Raw genomic sequence first — 21,799 nt, 5'->3', positions numbered from 1 at the left:
AAGATCAAGGCCATAGGGTCTCCCAAGACTGCCGCTGCATCGATCAGCATTACCACCCTTTGGATATGGTCTGTGATGCATCTACCAGGTATAAACCCATGCTGTCGGAGGTAGATTTATTTGCTGATAAGGCTTAGTCGTGAGGCTAATGTTTTCAAGAATATCTTTGCGTCACGATTTATAAGGGTAATGGGTCTATAAGAGCCAACTTCCCTAGGGGGCTTCCTCTTAAAAAAGATGATAATAGTAGCCCAAGCCCATGACTCTGGGACTGAGATCCTGGTTTGTGCCTGGCAGAGTGTATTTACCAGGTCTGGCCCTAGGGTGGTGAGGAAGGTTTTATAAAATTCAAGGGGAATCTGTTCTTGTCTGACTGCCTTACCGGAGGGAAGATCCCCAAGTGCTCTGTATATTTCCTCCTCTGTAAGTCGGGCATCTACAAATTCTGCCTCTCCTAGTGTTACCTGCTCTGTTTGTGCACAGCTTAAATAATCTCTGATTAGGCTATCTTCTGATTGCTGATCTTCATGATATAAATTCTCATAATATTTATGGAAAGCCTCCTGAATACCCGTTACTAGATTCCCCCTTCATTTTGAATTTCAAGTATCTCTCCCCTCACACTTTTCTGTCTTGAGCATACTGCCAACATATGTCCTACTCTGTCGTTAAACTTGTGACAATCATGTCACCATGCAAGATACTTCTCAGCTGAATGTGTTGCTGAGATTTATCCTATTTCAGCTTTTGCAAGGGCAAGTTTAAGCAGGAGAGATTAGTCCTGATATGGACTGGGATGGAGTTTCACATTTTACGATTCAGAAAAGGGGGTGGTGATGAACAGAGTGTCTGAATTAAGCAGACCACTCTTACCCAGTCCAAAGATCAGGGCTTGATCCATCACCGTTATTTAGCTCACTGCACCATCCCAGCTCAGAACCTGGCTATATGCAAATTAGTCTGTCCCTGGCCCAGTGCATCATGGGAACAGGGCAGACCAAACTACCAAGCCAATTCTTCACCGGAAAGGAGACAAGCTTCCGGGGACCGGTTTCTGGCATTTCAGCCGTCGTCGGCCCGGCTTGCTTGAATCCTGATGGTGCAGTGAGCAAGTGACTCATGTCTGAGTATACCCTGCCACACCTATAGTGGCCAAAAACGATTCAGAAAAGGGGGTGGTGATGAACACCATAAGTGTGGAAGGGTATACTCAGATGTGAGTCCCTTGCTCATTGCACCATCAGGATTCAAGCAAGCCGGGCCGAAGACGGCTGAAATGCCAGAAACCGGTCCCCGGAAGCTTCTTTCCTTCCTAGTATAAGAATTGGCTTGGTAGTTTGGTCTGCCCTGTTCCCATGATGCACTGGGCCGGGGTCAGAGTCTGTTCATCACCACCCACTTTTCTGAATCGTTTCACATTTTAGGCGCATTTCCCGAGAAGGAGCAAGATAGGGGTTTTTTGTTTGAGAGTTTTCAGGGGAATGAGAAGAAGAGTGTTGGTGCTCCTGAGATTCCTTGTTTGTCCAGCTTTTTTGAGATTGGGAGCCAGGTATTCCGGTTTACCAGTGTGAAGAGCTTTGTGTGTGAGACATGCAGATCTGAAGTTGGCACACATTTCGATTGGGAGCCATTTTAACTCTCTTAGGGAGGGTGGAATGTGGTCGAATTTCCTTACTCCGGTGATCATCCTGGCAGCTGCATTTACAGTTGATCGGAGGGGAGCTAAGTGAGATTTTGCCGTGCCAGTGAGTGTTGCGTTCCCGTAGTCCAAATCTGAACAGCACCAGGGATTGTGTGGTTGTTTAATGTCATGGGGAGTGATGAAGGGTTTTATTTTGTTGAGTAGTTTTAAGTTAAAGAATGTGCTCTTTGTAGTGTTCTTGATATGTTTGTCCATGTTTAGGTTTGGGTCCAGAGCGATTCCAAGGGAATTTACAGAGTCTGTCAGGGTAAGATTGCAATTAAGAGCATCAATGGATTTTAGCCATTCTGTGATTTGGGGGCGGGGGGGGGTGCTAGGGGGGAGGCTGCTCCTCGTTGGATATGAGAAGGATTTCTGTCTTATCTTGGTTGAGGGATAGCCAGCGCTGGACTTCTCGTAGATGGTTATTCAGTCTCTGTATGCCTCCAATTGAGGATGTTTCAAGATAGTTCTGGGTATCGTCTGCATAGAGGTGGAAGGGTATGTTGGCTTTTTTTGTATAACGGTGAGAGGCTCCATGTAGATGTTAAACAGTGATGGGGAGAGAACTGAGCCTTGTGGGACTCTCCTGGTTATGGGGAGAAGGTCAGATGTGAAGTTGTTAATTTTTATTCGTTGAGAGCGACTCATGCGCTGTGTTGAGGTGATGTCCTGTTGTGGCTCCCATCACCGAACCTCTCTCTCACAATGAGGATGCTGCGGCGTCCCTACCCAGCAACAACTTGTTTTTTAGGTGGAAGTTGGGTTTCTGACAGTGAGTAGGATTGTGGGGAGAGTCGCTGGAGCACCAACTTCAGGACAACACCACTCACAAAAGGCCCTGGCTAAATACATCCCCTATAATGGTTACTCATCTGGCAGGTTCATATTTATTATTCCATTACAAGATATTTTTTAATTAATTAAAATATATTTGTTATAATTCTTCCCAATCCAAGATAGCTGACCCTTCCTTGATTATGACGTGTCCTTGCTTCCCGCTATAACAGAAGGCCCATTGCTAATTTCAGTTGCGTCACAATAGTTTCTCTTTAGTTCCCAGTATTTGTCTCCGTCAAGAACCCAAATGGTTAAATTTACACAAACTATGTGAGATGCTTCCTCATTTTAATGTAAGAAATACTAATGGACTGGTTTTTGTTAATAATAGACTATTCAAATACAATATTCACAGAAACATATGTTACAGCTATGCCATGATGCACTAATCTTAAGACTCAGAGGCCAAATAGTTATTGAAGATCTAACCAGGAGGAGCCTCTGGTGTCCTTTTCTTCACCAAGATGTATTAAGGTTCATCAGGTTCTGTGAAGTCTGCTCCCAAAGTAAATAGGAAACACAAAGAAAAGCAAGATTGTTATTATCCCCTGAAATTCCTGCCAAACTTTGGGAGGTAATATCTACTGACTTCAAAGTTAAGCTATTTCAGTTAGAAAACTGCTAACACTGCCAAAGTTACTGTGGATTAATTATCTAAAATGGCTCACTTACTGTTTTTTCTAAACTGCATCAGAAATGGCTAAATACTTTTATTTCAACATATTTCGACTCCATGGATTATGCTTAAATATAATTTCTAACATTAGACCCCAATATGCCTCATAATTCTGGAATCCCTATGTCAAAAACTAGATATCCAAAGAGCATTGACTATTGGGCTTCCATCCTCGATCAAACTGGCAAGCCGGAAGATTAAATCAAACGCTTGAAAAGCTAGTAAGCTTTTACATTTCTGCCACGAAGACACCTGGAAATCCCTCTTTTCTGCAGCAGAGTTTCCATACAACAATTCTATTCATGCTTCAACTGGATACACTTTTTTGCCTCAACTGGATTTCCTCCTCACACCTTCTTTGAACCATTAGAAACTCAGGATTCTATACCTGCAGTTCTATTCCAACTCCTCTACTTGGTAATAACCAACCAACTCATTACACAACTCCAGACTATCCAGAAAACAGCAGCCAGACTCATCCTTGAGCTTCCCATATGGACTCCCATCACCCCCCACACCTCAGGACCTTCACTGGCTACCAGTCACAAAGAGATGCCAGCTCAAGCTGCTCACCCATGCTTATCTTCACCTTAAAGTGGGGTTAATGTTATGTCAGTCTAATTTTTGCTGCTGTTATCGCTTGCTATAAACTATTCAAGCAGCATTCTCTCTTGCTATAAACGACCTAGTTTTTACACACCCGTCACACGCATAGAATTGTGTTTCAGCATGCTTCTTGTGACACATTGTCAATAGTGTGATGCACGACACCAAACCATGAACGTGCATGGAATGAGAGGTCATTATATTCCAAATTGGCTGGTATTAAAAAAATCTTGTTGTTTCCTGTCTACCCCCTGTTTTGTTCATCGATGTCTCTTCTCTTTCCCCTTTTCTTACAGGCATTATTATGTCTCGGGCATATCCAATTAAGTCCTGATGATGAGCCCCATATCTAATAGTGGGATCGAAACGTCATTGACATACCATACCAAGACTATCACAAATGTCTTCGGTCTATAAATTGATAGTATTGGTGCTTCAAAAATTGTGACAGAATTTAATTATTTTTACAGTCAATGCAAAAATATCTGAGCTGTAAAATAACTTTTCAGTTTACTTGTTGTTCCCCACTAATTCTTATTACGTTTCTGTGTGTTATATGATTGAATGAGTACCTGTGTTTTTTCATTTAGAAATTTTGTTGACATTGAACTTATTTATTTTCTATGTTTAGTATGAATTTTTGAATTCATACTAAGGGACCACATGTTCCTTTACAAACACCCACACCTACAAGGCACTACACAACGAAGAACCGGCAGACCTCAACAATCAAATGAACTTCCACCAACCTAGCAGGAAACTCCACTCTGAATCCCTCTCCCTAGCAGCCATCTGATGAATCTGCCGGACACACAGTGGATGTCGCTCCTTCTCTAACCTTGCCGCTAAAACCTGGAACAACCTCCCCCTACACTCAGAGCATCACCATTGCTCCAGCTGTTCAGGAAGCACCTCAAGAACTCGATGTTCAACCAATAGGAGAATAGGCAGCATGCTCTCCCTCACAGATGATGCAGCCACTCTTTACATATCCTGATTGATTGATTGCAGTTCGAAATTCATTAGAGACATTAAAAAAAAGGTTTGAGAGAAATTACTCTAGAACTAACAAATTGATAAAACTAGGTGAAAGTCACAGGTCAATCTGCATAAATGACCATCCTCTACCTATAAGACAGGAGTCAGACTTTGGTCTTCCATCAACCTACTTCACACTATTTGTTGGTCCAAATTATCTCCTAGATGCTATGATTCTTTCAAAATTTCAATGATTGTTAACCCTGTCACAGTAGGTCTTAAACGTCTCCCTTCCTGAAGGGTTTATCATTCCTTTCATGTTTCTCACCTAAAACCTTAGTTCTATCCTAAATTACCTCAACTTCCACCTGGAAAACAACAACACCACCACCACCCTGCTGGACAACCTCGCCATCCTCGGACTCAAGCAACTGGTGAACACCTCCACCCACTACGCCGGCCACACGCTTGACCCCGTCTTCTCCTCCAGCAACCACATCTCCTTCAGCCACGCCACCGGACTACACTGGACAGATCAAAGCTGCGTCCATTTCAACTTCAGGAGAACCACGACTCACCACCACCCGCAACAGGTTCCCCGAAGAAGCTGGAGCAAGATCACCGCCGACCAGCTCACCACCTCCCTCAGCCAGAACCCTCCCACCAACACGGCAGACCCCAACGAAGCAGCCCGCAACCTCACACAGTGGCTCACCAACTGCGCCAATGACCTTGCACCACTGAAGAATCCTCCCAGCATACCCGGTAGCAAGAAAGCCTCATGGTTCACCAACGACCTCAAAAACTCCAAGAAATCCTGCCGTACCCTCGAGAAAGCCTGGTGCCACAACCAGTCAACAGAAAACATGACAGCCCTCAGGAACGCCATCCGCAAACACCACCAGCTGATCCGAACCACCAAAAGGACAACATTCAGAGAACGACTAGACAACACCCACAACAGCAAGGAACTCTTCAGCATCGTTAAAGAGCTCTCCAACCCCATCACCTGCAACAACGACATCACACCCTCGCAAGACCTCTGCGACTCACTCACCTCGTTCTTCCACCGCAAGATCGCCGACATACACAACAGCTTCGGCGCACAGACCACGCAACCAACCACCAAACCAGCACCCCTCACCGCCACCGTCTGCACACCTGGACCTCGGTCAGCACCAAAGACACCACCCGCATGATGAACACCATCCACTCCGGCTCCCCAACCGACCCCTGTCCACACCACGTGTTTAACAAAGCCGACTCCATCATCGAACCCCATAGTGGAGAAGTGTGGCTCACTGGTTAGAGGAGGCAGACCTGGAAGCAGAGGTCAGCCCGGGACCAGGGTTCAATTCCCGGCTCGGCGGGTCTTGAGTCCTAAAATGTCCATGGACTCGACAATTCTCGCTCCGGTGCCTACTCGATTCACGCGTTCACACTCTGCGACTCTGGGCAATAGCTTGCTTAATCTCCACAACGGCCCCTCGCGGTGGGATGCCTGGCTTTCACCTTGTGGATACCCTGCCGGGGTTATCTCACAGGGGAATACCAGGACGGGTTCCCTAAGCAAGCACTTAGATACCGGGCCGGTGATTTGCGCTATATAAATACATGTACATTTACGTACATTTACATCTCTGGGACATCATTAACAGCTCCTTCGCATCCACCACTTTCCCGGAGAGCTGGAAACATGCCGAGCTCAGCGCCATCTTGAAGAAACTCACCGCGGACCCCACGGACCTCAAGAACTTCCGCCCCATCTCGCTCCTCCCTTTTCCTGCCAAAGTTATCGAGAAGACAGTCAACAAACAACTCTCTGCCTTCCTCGAGACAAACGGATCTCTCGACCCCTCGCTGTCCGGTTTCAGAGCTAACCACAGCACCGAGACCGCCCTCATCGCAGCTACCGACGACATCAGGTCCCTGCTCGACAATGGGGAAACAGCTGCCCTCATCGTCCTGGACCTCTCGGCTGCCTTCGACACCGTATGCCACCGCACACTAATACAGCGCCTCAGCAAAACTGGAATCCAAGGGAAGGCCCTGGAGTGGATCATCTTGTTCCTCTCCGGAAGAACCCAGAGAGTCCGCCACCCCCCCTTTCTATCTGCGGCCACTGAAATCATCTGCGGCATCCCTCAAGGATCTTCGCTCAGCCCCACCCATTTCAACGTCTACATGAGCCCCCTCGCAGCCATCGCACGCCAACACAACCTAATCATCATCTCCTACGCGGACGACCGCCAGCTGATCCTCTCCCTCACCAACGACCCAGCCAGAGCAAGCCTCCAGGAAGGTATGAAAGACGTTGCGGAATGGATGAAGCTCAGCCGTCTGAAACTGAACTCAGACAAAACGGAAGTCCTCATCCTGGGACCATCCCCCTCTGCCTGGGATGACTCCTAGTAGCCCCCGGCACTGGGCACCGCCCCCAAGCCCACGGACCATGCACGGAACCTGGGCTTCACCCTGGACTCCTCTCTCACGATGACCAAACAAGTCAACACCGTCTCGTCATCTTGTTTCAACACCCTACGCATGCTCCGAAAGATCTTCCGGTGGATCCCCATCGAAACCAGGAAGACGGTCACCGAGGCCCTCGTCACCAGCCGACTGGACTACGGGAATGCCCTCTATGCTGGAACCACAGCCAAACTACAGAAAAGACTCCAACGCATACAGAACGCTTCGGCACGACTCATCCTGGACATCTCCCTCACAGCCACATCTCTGCCCATCTGAGAGACCTACACTGGCTTCCCGAGGATCACGTTCAGACTCCTCACCCACGCACACAAGGCTCTCCACATGGGCCCCAAATACCTCAACAGCCGCCTCAAGTTCTACGCACCCACCCGCCGGCTCCGATCCGCCAGCCTCGCCCTCGCCACCATCCCACGCTTTCGCAGAGCCACTGCCGGCGAAAGATCCTTCTCCTACCTGGCGGCCAAGACATGGAATTACCTCCCCACCCACCTACGGCTGACCCAGGACCACCTCTCCTTCAGGAAACAACTCAAGACCTGGCTGTTCGAGCAGTAGCGCCCCCCCCCCACCCCCTCCCCCCAGCGCCTTGAGACCCTAGCGGTGAGTAGTGCGCTCTACAAGTGTTGTTGATTGATTGATTGATTGATATTCAAAATAAGCACAGGTTCCATATTTGTTGATGGACATCCTTAGTATTAAGTTTAAGAGATGTGTGATTCCAGGTATCTTAAGGGGAAACTGCAATATCCTATTTATTGAAAATGTTATAGCCCCTTTGACTGTTCCAGAGAGCCAGCAGACCAAGTTCATGCTCCGCGTCTGGTCAAGCAATGTTTTGTGCAATAATCTCTATAAAATAGCAGTGATAGCAGCAGCTGGTGGTGTTTCACATAGAGATCTTTTAGTTTTTCATGCTTTTCTAGATGTTCCTTTAATGCACATTAAAACCTACATATATTTCCCTAGAATTGCACAGGAATTGCACACCACAATAATAGATTTTTATCGGGTGGCCAACTTTGTCAGTGTCATAGAATGTGTAGGTGGTACACATGTGCCTATATGGCCACCATCTGCTATTGAATATCTATTCAGGAATTTAAAGAAATATTCATTCTCTGAATATTCAAGTGGTGTGTGAAGGCAAAAACGTAATCACAGATACTGTTGTATGATTTCCTGGGAGCACACGACTCGTTTATATTTAGACATTTTGGAATTTTGCAAACGTTGCAAAGAAAAGATTTTGACAATGGATATTGGGTAAATGCACATGAATTCCATATTATGGAGCTTAAGTCTCATTGTAATCCCATATCTAAATATTTGGTGTTTGTTTGTAGGTGATAGTGAGTACTCCTTACGTTCATGGATCATGACACCATATCAGTCCCTCACTACTCCTAAACAACGACGTTATAATGTGACACACCGAAAACCAGAAGCTTCATAGAATGTGCTTTTGGACAACTAAAAAGTTGTTTACGATGTCAGCATATGAGTGGTAGATATTCTACAGTACTCTCCTGGAATTAGTTGCAAGATAGTTACAATTTAGGCCATTTTACACAATATAGCAAGTAGAAAAGAATTACAGTCAGGTGACGAAGAACACAACCTCTCCCACCACCTCCTGGACAAGAGGAAACATCAGCTGCACAATGACATTTGAAAAGTGATAACATAACCCACACTTATTTTTCAAGGGAAGTGTTTAAATGCAAGCAAAGCGATCTAATTCATTACAAAGACTCATTGTAGACTACATAATAAATGTATCTTTATTTTCAGGTAACAGACTGGATATATGAAAAGATACTTCTCTTTCCAGATCATTTTTTGTTAAAAATAATATGCCATTTTTTATGCAATGTAGTGAAGCAACAGTATTTTTAATTAAATCTTTTGTTGTTAACTGATGTTTTGGTTCCAAAATGTTCAGCACCATGACTCAGGGCTTGGTGCACATTTAAACTGTTTGTAGTTGAAATGGTGCTCACACTAGATTGGGCCTCACTTTCACCTATTCCAACCTTTGTGCTTCTTGCTACGCTCTTAGTTTGCGGGTCTCTACAACATTGGTGACCTCAATTAGTCCTTTAGCCACATTGGCACATTGCACCTGAGATACGGTGCTTGAGGCTTGTGTGAGGCGATTCATTGATAGTCCTAGTTAAACCATCTATGCTGACAGATGCATGGCGTTCCCTTCGCCTTTGCTGTATGTTCCCATTATGCAGTTCCCCACATAAGGTCTTTATGGCATCAGCAAGATTGGCAACATTTTCATTCATTGCCATCTGCTTGGCCGCCAACGTACTTGCCACACTTTCAAACCCTCTGGTAAAGTTTTGGGATTTTTCATTTTGATTTGCTACTGTTGCAGGCTCTGAAAACCTTTAGCATTGACCTTTCTAACCTTCAAGGATTTCTTAGCTTTCTGCAAAATCAACATTTGCAACAGGGGACTGAGACAAAGTTTGTTGAGCCCAACGACTGTGGTCTCTATCTTCACCACTGTTGGAATGCCCTCACTACAGTTTCCTCTTCAATGGTTAGTGTAATGTCCTCACTTACTTCTTCTGCACGTCTATTTTCAGTAGCTGCAGGACTTACATTTGCAGCATGTGTTGGACTGCGATGGCTGCCGCTCTCATAGGGGTCAGCTACATGAATGTGTTTGTCTTCTAGACATTCCCCTTGTAAGTGCTCACGTTCTTCAGTTGGCTTATCTGTTACAAAATGGACGAATACTACTTTAGTTATTTGGATTTGGTTTTTCTTAAATTAAATGGTTTAAGTATACTATTAGATTTGTTTGCACCACTATTTTTTATCACTAAATATCTCATAACACTCTGTAAAACTACATGGAGTAGTAATGATTTATATGTATGTGGTATACTGTAGCATTTTAATTTGAGAAATGTACCATAGGTTAACAATATGCCTATTGTTCTGACTGACACCTTTCCAATACCCTATTTCTATTCTAATTCAACTTGTCACTTACCTTGTGAAGTTCCAGGAAGGTCAGGTGTCAGTGTCATCAAACCCACTGATGACTTCTGGCTCCAGGGTGCTTTACACAAGTGCCTCTAAGGCAGTTGGTGGTGGTGCGGTGGGGGCCTTATCCTGTTCCTTTAGCCTCACACAAATGGATGACAACATTCTACTTGGTACTTAACCAGAAATCATACCATCTCTTCCTTATCTCATATATGGATCTGTGGGTCACGCCTACCGCATTTATTTGTTCCTGCATGCCTTTCCAGATTTTGTTTTGCTGGGATTCAGGCAATGTCATGAATACCTTCCCAATCAGTTGGTCATGTTGACCAACACAATCATCAATGAGGATTTCAATTTCCTTTTCAGAAACTTTAACCTTCCTCCTTCTGCTTCCAGCTCCTTCTCACTCTCCTAATGTGGCATTTGTGATGCAAAGATGGATGGATGGCAAAAAGACAATCAGATTAACAGAGGATTCTCTTACAGAGCTGCAACAACTATTCCCTCCAGCCTTAAACTGAGGATTACTTCCTCTTTGTGATGTCATCAGAATTTGCCAAATGGCAGATTCACTACTATTTGCAATTCCAAATAGAAATGTTGTACATATGGCCCAAGGTGAATTACCTGGGGGCTTGGTGGAAGATGCAGGGAGGCATTCACGCAGGAACAACCTCCGCTTCATTGGGATACCGGAAGGGTCAGAGGGGTCCCACCCAGAGAATGTTTTAACCACCTGGCTTAAAACTTGGGTAACGGAGAAAGCTCTATCACCCTGCTTCGTCATCGAAAGGGCCCACATATAACTTGCGCCTCAACCTCCTCCTACCCCCCCCCCCGCCCCAGCCTCGCCACCCCAAGACCAATGATTTCCTGCTTCCAAAACTATGCTAACAGACACTATATTGAGGTAGGCTAAACTTAATGGCAACTTGGTGATAGATTCAGTATAAATTAGCATCTACCTGGATTACACTTAAGAAGTGGAAAGGCTTGGATGGGAGGAGCTTCGCGCGCAACCAAGATGGCTGCGTGAGCACAGGGCTCCCGAGACCCTCGTAACCTCCCGCATATATCCTGTAGATTATCCAGACTTCCATATATGTCTCCGTGAAGGCGAACCACTGAGGAGGCGAAAACTGCAACCAGAACTGGAAGATTGCGGCCTGCGCCTCCGTGATGCCCCGCTGTGGAGTTGGCATGGTGCCCGAGTTGTAGTTGAACAACATCGGCCTGAGGTGGCGGGGACGACCGGTCCGGCCAACTTTCACTTTCGTTTTCGCCTGTTGGTGACCAGATACTGTGAGTGCCCCCCTCTCGCTGGAGGTGACGGTCTGGTCTGGTACTCAAGTGTGAATATTCCACAGATGGACCTGCCTTGAAGAGATGCTTAAGCCGTGTTTTTGGGCTGCTTCCACACTTCTGCTCGAGGGACCTTCGAGATCTCCATCTTTCTACTTTGCTTGACTGTCTCGGGCTGACCAAGGTAGATTGCTGCCGGGCATGGCCTTCCACTCAGCCTCTTGATTGCGCTTTTATCCTCCCACCCCAGTTTGGAATTATATTTACTGTCTTTCACAATGGCGGGGAAGCCGGAGGGGCACAAGCAGAGGTCTAAGATCACTCGGTGGGGTGGTTATACCCAAACCAACATCATGGACCGCTATGCCCAGGCTAAGGTGTCGCCCAGTGGACCGGGTAGGTCGCTGGAGGGAACGAGAGATCCACTGACCTCAGAGGCGGAGCCTACCCTGCAAGACGTCATGGCCGCCATCGATGGGATCAGATCGTCCCTCGGGAAACAAATGGAGGCTCTCGCCCACAAACTCGACACTGTGGCGATTGATGTGAATTTGATTCGCACGGACCTAACGAAAACCAACGAAAAGGTTAAATCGTTGGATATTAAGACTTCTGGTCTGACTGACGTCGTCGTTGAGATACAGACAGAGGTTCGCAATCTGAGGGAGTACGCCATGCTTTTTCCGGCCAAGTTGCGTATCGAACATGCAGAGCGGACTTATTTTTTCGACAGACCAGACGTGGTGGCAGACTGGCTTGATACTCTTCCGGACCATCATCCACAGGACGGGCAGAGCGGTGGTGCAGAGGGCGGATCGATGGATCAGGAATAAGCCTTATCATTGCCTGGTTCCTGGGGTATTCTGGAGGTTTCGAACTGTGGTGCAATAAATGTGTAATATGATTCGCTGAGACATTTCAGGGGGTTGCGGGGCTATCGGGGGGTCATTTTCCTCCTCTGCTTGACTTTCTGTAGATTAGTTTAGATGTGGGGGCGACAGGCACACTGCAAGTTGGGGTGGCTTTTTAGTCTTATGCAGGGGTGCAGGGTGGGGGGTGTTGTAACGGGCTTTTGGTGGGGGAGGTGGGGGGTTTTGTTGTTTTTTCAGTTTCGTTTTCTGCAAGGCAATGTATTGCAAGACTTTCTGATTGAAGCGCTGGTTTCGTCTTGGGGTTGGATTTTCTTCCTTGTGTGGGATGGGGGTAGGGGGTTGAGGCTTCTGAGCTGGAATGTGAATGGGTTGGGGGATAGGATAAAGCGTGGGGTAGTGCTGCAGCTGTTAAAACGTCATTCCCCAGATGTGGTCCTACTTCAGGAAACTCACTTGATAGGAAATGCATGCTATGCTATGAATAGAAAGGGGTATCGTTTAGTCGCCCATGCAGGGTTCTCCTCAGGTTCCCGAGGGGTGGGTATTCTTATTAAGAATTCTCTCCCGTTGGAGGTTGATGCAACGGTTCTCGATGATAGAGGGCGCTACATCGTCCTTACTGGTCGTTGGAAGGGCAGGACCCTTTACCCTGGTCTCCGTGTATGTCCCTCCGGGCCTACAATCCACTACCTTCGCAGATTTGGGGCGGGTTCTCCTTGCTTTCCCCGAGGGATCATTAATACTGGGTGGTCATTTAATGCGGTTCTGTCTGGTATTTTTGATAGACATCCACCTAGGGACCTTGGGGGGGCGCAGAACTGGCTTCATGATCTCATCGATACCTTAGGCCTTGTAGACTGTTGGAGACTGTTGCACCCCACTCAGCGGCAGTACACTTTTCACTCTGGTGCCCATGGTAGCCTTTCAAGGATTGATTACGTCTTGGTGCCTGCTGCACAGGCATCTTCTGTCGCTGAGGTTAAACATATGGCTCGGGGAATTTCTGATCACTCTCCTTTGTGGCTTCGAATTGAATTGTCTTTGGGGACCGAGGGGCGGGTGGCCCCATCCACCCTTGGTATCTCCGTAACCCTAAAATTCGTCACGATTTGATAAAGTCACTTGATCTATATTTTTCAGAGAATGAGGGCTCTGTTTCGTCCGCAGTGTCACTTTGGGAGGCCTTTAAAACAGTTCTCAGGGGTCAAGCCCTGTCTTTGATTGCGGGCGTTAAGAAACAGAGAGATGAGGCGGTAGTGAAAGTTGAGACTGAAATAGCGGACCAGAAGTTAGACCTGGAACAGGAGGTTACCCACGCGACGACAAATACGTTGCGATTGAAACAGTTGGAATACAGGGCTTTGGTTACGGATGCAGCCAAGGCCATGAGTCGAGAGCAACAGGGTCGTCTTTATGACGTGGGAGATAAAGCAGCTAAATTGATAGCATGGTTGGGCAAGAGGGATAGAGCTAGTCGTGTTGTGCCTGAGATTGAGATGGTGAGTGGTGTGCGAGTCTCGGACCTGGTGGAGATTGTTGAGTGCTTTGCTGATCTCTTTCGGACGGTGTACTCCCCCATGTCGGATAGACGGGAGGAAGACTCATTTGTTGCTGCGTGACATTGCTTTGCCGAGTCTTTCGGACGCTGATAGAGAGCAAATGGACATCGCAATAACCGCTGATGAGGTTGCCCTTGCGATCCGCTCTTTGCGGTCTGGTAAGGTCATGGGTCCTAACGGGCTGCCGATAGAGCTATACAAGTTGCGGCCCGATAACATAGCTCCCTATTTGAGAGATATGTTTTTGGAGTCTCGTGAATGTGGTTCTCTCCCCCGAGATCAGCGACTTGCGAAGATTGTTGTTATACATAAGGAGGGGAAACCGAGGGACAAGTGTGGGTCGTACCGTCCTATATCTCTTTTGAACGCCGAGCCTAAGATTCTCGCAAAGGTGCTGGCCAATCGATTGATTACTGTCATTAGCGAACTGGTCCATCCGGATCAGTCCGGTTTTATTCCCCAACTGAACACTGCGTTGAATCTCAGGCGTCTGCACGAGCCGGCCATTTTGGCGTCTTTGAATGCCACGATGGCTTTTGATACTATTGAGTGGCCGAATGTGTGGGTTGCATTAGCTAAATTTGGTTTTGGTCCCGGCTTTATCGGTTGGGTCCGACTTCTTTACGAAGACCCGCTTGCGCAAATTGTAGTGAACGGTCGAGTCTCGGTCCCGTTTAGTCTCGGGCGTGGTACCCGTCAGGGGTGCCCCCTGTCACTGCTCCTATTCGCCCTGGCCCTTAAGCCCCTTGCCGCCTGGATCCACTGGGAGCCCTCGATAAGGGGTATTCGGTGGTCTGCGGACTATGAAGATCGCATTTCGCTCCATGCAGATGACATTCTGCTATATCTGACCTCGCCCAGGAAGTCGTTGATGGTTTTCTGTGATGTTCCGGCCTCCTTCTGTAGAAACTCGGGTTTAATTATCAATTGGGCAAAATCCTATTTGTACGTTCTTTCTGTCGACGTCCCCCTTCTCCTGCGTAACTGGCCCATACTGGTGACACAGACGGGATTTAAATATCTGGGTATCTGGGTCTCCACAGACCCTGTGGCTCGGTATGAGCTGAACCTTCTCCCACCTTTAACTCTATTGCGGCAGGATGTCGCAGGATGGCGTAGACTTCCACTCTCGCCGTTGGGACGCGCGGCCCTCTTTAAGATGATGTCTCTGCCTCATTTCCTATATGCCCTCCAAAACACGCTTGAGATAGTCCCCGCCAGTTATTTTCGTAAAGTCGAGGGTCTCCAGAGGAAACTGATATGGGATGGTCGACCTCGCATTGCGTTGGCCAAACTAACGCTCCCGTGGTACGATGGGGGTATTGCCCTCCGGGACATCAAGCGATATTACTGGGCGTCACAGTTGGAGGCCATTAATCACGGTATGTATGGTCCCGAACTGAATCCTGCGTTCGCTATGGATAGATGGCTGCTGCCGGGGGGCAATTACTATAGGGCACTGTACTCGAAATCAGTGGTCAAGTCATTGTCTGGGCCTACTAGGACGGCGGATCGTGTATGGCAAGATACAACTGCTTCTATGGGATGGAAGGACCGCCTGACTTTAGCGACTCCACTCTTCGACACAGATAGACTTGGTACTCTGTGGAAGACAAAAGGGTTCGACAAGTGGGACCTCATTGGCATTAAAGGTGGGAGAAATCTGGGTTAAGGGACAAGTGAAATCGTTTGATACTTTAAAGAAGGAGTTTGAATTGGGGAACTCAGAGTATTTCGGCTATGTCCAGATCCGCCATGCATTGATGTCGGAGAGGCGATACCCGAGTCGTCCCCGCTTGAAGATAGATTGCTAGATGGCTACGTTCTGGACAGTACAATCTCCCTTGTCTATAAAAAGCTGTTTAATGATAGGTCGGATCTCCTGTTGCCCTTGCGTGACCTCTGGGTCCGGGACGGCCTTGAATTGGATGACGAGGACTGGCAGTCGGCGTTCTCCTCTCCCAAGGAGGTTGCGATTCCAGCGAGACTTCGGCTGGTCCAGCTTAAGATCCTTCATAGGGTGTACATCCCGGGCCCCCGTCTGGTTCACATGGGCTTTTCCGAGGAGGGTTTGTGTAAGTGGGGATGTGGTCTGGTGGGGACATTTCTTCATATTATTTGGGAATGTCCTGAAGTGGCGGCTTATTGGAATGGTGTGTATGATGTAATGAAAGACGTTACGGGTATTCCTCTCCTACCAGAGGCCAAGCGCTGCTTGCTAAATGTCTGGGAACCCACAGATTACAACGTAGCGCAGACCCAGTGGGCGACCCTGGGGGCCATGATCGCTAAACGTGATATCGCACAACTGTGGGGGTCCCAAAGGCCGCCTACGGTCGAGATGTGGAAGGAAAACATGGATCGGTGCATGTTTCGGGAGAAAACGGTGTATCTGGCCCGGGGCCGCCCCCGGAAATGGCATAGAATCTGGGGGCTGTGGAATAGGTATTGAGGTGACATATGTACACCACCTGCAGAAGATAACATCGATATCCCGCTTTCCCCCTGACCCCACGTTCAATGTTTGCAATATTGTCTGCTTACTGTTTCTCCCCTGTACCCCTCCTTCCTTATACTGATTGCTTATTATTTGAAGTACTGTTTACCTGACCTCATGTGAACGAAACGCTATGCACATTGTTTTTTGCCTTGCTTTTTATACTTAATAAAAATAAATATAAAAAAATAAATAAATGCAAAGGCAGCGGCAGTCCTAAGCCACAGTCAAGCTAAAGGCAAAGACGATCTAATTGACCTATATGCTAATGTTCCCAGCTACACTCAAAGTCCTCCACAATGAGAAGACACACTTCTTTGATACCACCGGACAGTTTGGGAGTGCCAAGAGATCTGGATGCTGGTGCAAAAGGCCCCTACTGCAGGACCAAATGAGGGGCAATAGTAACTGCACAAGAAAAGTACCAATACCAGGGGGCGAGGGGCGTCAAGGGTTCCTGGTGTGTGCTGATTGCAGTCCTGGAGAGAGGACAGTGCTGTGGCCAGCCCACCACAGCACAGATGAGGAAGAAAACAGCAGCGAGAGACTAAGCAGCAGATAGGGGTCTGTGTGGGGTGGTCTCCAAGGGCTCCATAGACCATTGCTGAATAAGTTCCTTATGTACTTTTCCAATAGCAATAGTCCTACTTTGTGCGGAGTTGAAAGGGTGGTGGGCGGGGAGTTCAGTATCTATGAAACCTGTCCATGAGATACATATCTATGAATCTAGCCAGGTAGGGTATGCAGAAACCTGCATGTGGGTATACTTGGACAATTGTCAGGGCCACACATCCCACAACACTAGGTTGGGAATGAGTGGCGGATACTTCAAGTTCAGAAGTGTTGCGATAGGGAAAGTTGGGATTGTTTTAGTTTAGGTACACTAAGTTGCAGTTCACTTCGTAAGCTGCAATTTTTGATCATCTCCTATCAGCCAACATTATGTTAAAAACCCTGATGACAGAAACACAGGACGTGGCAGGGGCAACCCCATGGCTTGAGGATGCAGACGGCTTGGGCTCCATGTCACCCAAAATCTCCTGGCTGCTCCATCATGCTGCGCATGCACCCATAGCCACATAAATGGTATCGTTTGGCATCTGCTGACCCTCGGGAGCCTCAGGTCGCAGTTTTGAGGGTGATAGCTAGCCACAACCAGCTGAACAGAAACTGGCGCTCAAGATGGCGGCCCGCTTTGTGTGCAGAGGCGCCAAGAGAGTTAATCAGTGACCCCAGCTCAACACACTGTCTCTTTTTAGCATTTATTGATTAAGCTGGGGGCCTCTTGAGCATCGCCCCCTGCATTGGTATTCATTTTGGCCCGGAGGCGAGGGCGCCCCAAGTGAGGGCTGCAATTGGGCTCAGCCAACAGCCAAGATGGCAGCCCAGCTTTAATTGAGGAGGCTGCAGTATTCTTCTGGACCCGGCCACTGCTCCTTCTTTTTACCCCTGTGGGGGAGCTGCATGGAAGATTGTGGTTCCCCTGAAGTGGTGATACTGCCAACTTTCCTTGCAGCGGGGGTCCTGGGATGTATGGGCCCCTGGGATTCCTGTTCTCCTATTATGAGGGCCCTTGACTGAGTGAACCCTCTGTGATTAATTTGGGGCTTGCCTCGGCCATTCTGTGGTCGTGGATGACCAACGAAAGAACTTTGGCCTCGCTCAACGTGGCGGCCCCCTGCTGGATGCAGGGGTCACATTCTGTGTTACTCCTGGAGGCTCTTGGAGGCAGGGGTAAGTACCTTCCTGTGTCGCGGGCACCATTGTTCATGACAGGCAGTGGGTTCCTGACTGCTGGAGATGTTATTAGACTCGGCCCTCGTGGTGAATGCTTTGGCCTGCTGTTCAGGGGAACTGTGAGAACCTGATGCGTGATTCCACCTACGTCACTATGGGACTCCATAACGATGTTGTCACACACAGCAGGTCAAAGAGGCTGTGGCCACCAGTGTCCCCAAAGAGGGGATCAAGCAGGAAACTGTGTCTGGAGACAAGGTTTACATGGACCGTTTGTTCAAATCGCTCTTGGCTGCAATTGACTCATCTGCCGAGTGATTGGAAGGTAAAATTAAAGCGCTCTCAGTGGAGTTGGGCCTTATCCGTGAAGACTTGTGGAAACTGTCAGAGGGTTCATAGACTGGAGGGCACTTTGCACTCTGACCCCCACTGTTCAATCTGCAGAGCACAGTCTTGCAACTCTGGAGGTGCAGACTTGGCCCCTGGGCACCGGCTGGGTGGCAAGGAGAGTCATGTGCGCCAGAATAATGTTCGAATTGTAGGGCTGCCTGAGAGGGTTGAGGGGGACTCCTGACTGACTAAATTGGAGGTTTGGCTGCAGGAGGTGGTGGCCCCGGAGGAGCTCCCCAAGTTTTTTGCTTTAGAGCATGCACATAAGGTGCCTGCCCAGCCACCTCACCATGGGGCGCCTCTTACATTTTCGCAAAAGGGATATCTTTTGCAGTATGCATGAGCACATGTTCCATTTATCGTGGACAACGCATGCCGCTATCCCTAGATTTCACACTCCAGGTCCAGACTCAGAGGGCATCGTTCTTGGCAGTAAGGAGTATATTGCTCAACCTAGTGTGGATTTACTCACCACTTTTTTCCGCCAGGCTGCAGGTTCAGGCTGAGGAGAGGGTACATTTTTTCACTGACCCGTCCATTGGCCTGGGATTGGCTGGAACTTCATGAAAAGGGTACGGGTTGCACCAAGATGCCGAAGGGGAAGTGACCCCCATGGCCATGACACCAGCGATCAAGGCATACTGCTTCTTAGGTGGCTTTGGAGAAGACGAGAGCAGTAGAGACTGCTGCATCACTGGGGATTAGAGAAGGTTCTTCTACAAGTCCTTCTCAAGAGCATTGTAGTTCTGCCTCTGTGTCCGATGAGTCTGTTATCCCTGCGTTTGAGAACCTTTTGGCGTGGGTTACCAAAGGGGTTGCTGGACGATTAGGCCCGGACTGGGAACTGAATCTGGCCCTGACAAACTGCTCGGCTAGCCCCCAGTAGGGATTAGAGGGTGCCACCGAACTGTTTGCTACAGCCGGTTTCAGTAGTATTGTTACAGGGGGCTGTTATTGCCAGCCCCTAGTAACAAAAACGGCCCCAGGGGGGGCCAAAACTGGCCCCTACCCTAGCGCCCACCAGGAAAAAGCCTGGTGCCCGCTACGGCCTGTGGATAATATTGCTTGATTTTACCTGTCTCAGTCTAAGTCTAAGTGCTTGGCCCTAGCAATTCCGGTCTGTTGCCCAATGGCTGTCCTTTCTGCTTCAAGGCTTCACTTCAATTGAAGGTGATGACCCCACTGAGGATGGACGGAAGCGGTTCCTCTACAAATCCTTAAACCATAGGAGAACTTAACACAGGCTGCGGGAACTGCTACTTAGCGCCTGCATGAACAGGACATCACCTTCCATTGAAGTGAAGCCTTGAAGCAGAAAGGACTGCCATTGGGCCACGCACTTACTAGAGAACCCGGCTGGGTTTCTTAGTGAGTATTTTATTTCACCTGCACACGGTTTTCACGCACTTCACTAACATTGAACAATTCCAATATCAGATGTCCCCCACATCATAGGTCCTGAAGAGACCCTATATCCACGTCAGGGTCGAAACGCAGTCGACAATTGAGAAAAGCGAACCAAATATAACTGGCACTCTATTATCTTATATTATTATTATGTTTCTTATATAGCGCCTGAATCGACCCCCAAAGGGGTATCTCCGCGCTTGCCTTGGGAACCCGTCCTGGCTTTTCCCTGTGAGATAGCCCCTACGGGGCATCCCCAAGGTGAAAGCCAGGCATCCCGCCGTGGGGGGGCCGTTGTGGAGATTAAGCAAGCTTAATGCCCAGAGTTGCAGAGTGTGAACCTATGATAAGGTCAGGCACCGAAGCGAGAATTATCGAGTCCATGGACATTTGAGCTCAAGACCCTGCCGCGTCGGGAATTGAACCCTGGTCCCGGGTCTGACCTCTGCTTGAGGGTCTGCCTGCTCTAATCAGTGAGCCACACTTCTCCATTATAGATGTTATGTATTTGAAAAAAAGAAATTGGCCGCTTTTGTACATAACAAAGTTTCTTTGAAACCGTGCACATATTATTTCACAAAGTTTATTTTTATGCTTTGGTTCATAACTTCACTTGGGACACAATACACGACTGTAAATATTTGTTGAAGAACGTCCAAATCGGTCCAAATACCGAATCGGAATGACTACCGAATCGAAAATAATCCGATACGTACATACCCCGATTCGGAAATGTAACGAATCGGTAAAACACCGATTCGGATAAAAAGACCGAATCGGTCCATGTACCGAATCGGTAGTGACACCGAATCGGAAAATATCCGATTCGGTCCATGTACCGATTCGGTAGTGTCACCGATTCGGAAAATATCCGAATCGGACCATGTACCGAATCGGTAGTGACACCGAATCGGAATTATTCCGAATCGGTCAATGTATCGATTCGGTAGAGACAGCGAATCGGAAATAAGCCGATTCGGATAACTTACCGAATCGGTAGAATCACCAATTGGGAAAATCCCCGATTCAGACAGATAGGGAGATGTAGGGAAGCACAGAAATACCGATTTTGGCTCCAAATCGGTATTTCTCACTCGGTATTTACCATGGATTACAAACAGGTGGTAACCAACTCCAACCCATAAAAACAGACCCAAAATGCAGTGCAACTTGCAGGATGGCAGCTTTTTATGTCATTGCAAGGTGGCTACGGCTACAGCAGGAAGGACAGAGGGAATGGCAAAGAGAGGAACAGGTCTACAGACAGAGGATCACCCTGTTCATGCTCACAGAGGCTGAGATCCTACAGAGGTACAGGCTGGACTCTGACACCATTCTGGAGCTCATCAGGGACCTCAAACCACTGTTGGACCACCCCACCCCAAGGGCACACGCCATCCCAGCGCACGTCCAGGTGCTATGCAGCTTACACCTGCTTGCGTCTGGCAGCTATCAAAGTGGAGTTGCAGCAGTAGGAGGGGTGACCCAGAGCAGCCTGTCAAGGTTCTTCCACTCATTCCTTGATGCCATGATACACAGGATGGACCAATACATCTCTTTCCCTGCAACCCACGCAGAACTGGTACAAACTAAAGCTGACTTCTACCAGATGGCACAATTCCCCCAAATCATTGGCTGCATAGATGGCACGCACATTCCGATTTGCCCCCCAGCTGACACAGAATACATATACCGCAATCGGAAGTCTACGCACACCATCAACATTCAGGTGATCTGCAATGCGAAGTG

Source organism: Lissotriton vulgaris, chromosome 4_1, assembly GCF_964263255.1.
Source record: "Lissotriton vulgaris chromosome 4_1, aLisVul1.2, whole genome shotgun sequence".
Classification (NCBI taxonomy): Eukaryota; Metazoa; Chordata; class Amphibia; order Caudata; family Salamandridae; genus Lissotriton; species Lissotriton vulgaris.
The sequence above is the reverse complement of the archived record's forward strand: the minus strand, read 5'-3'. Positions refer to the sequence as shown.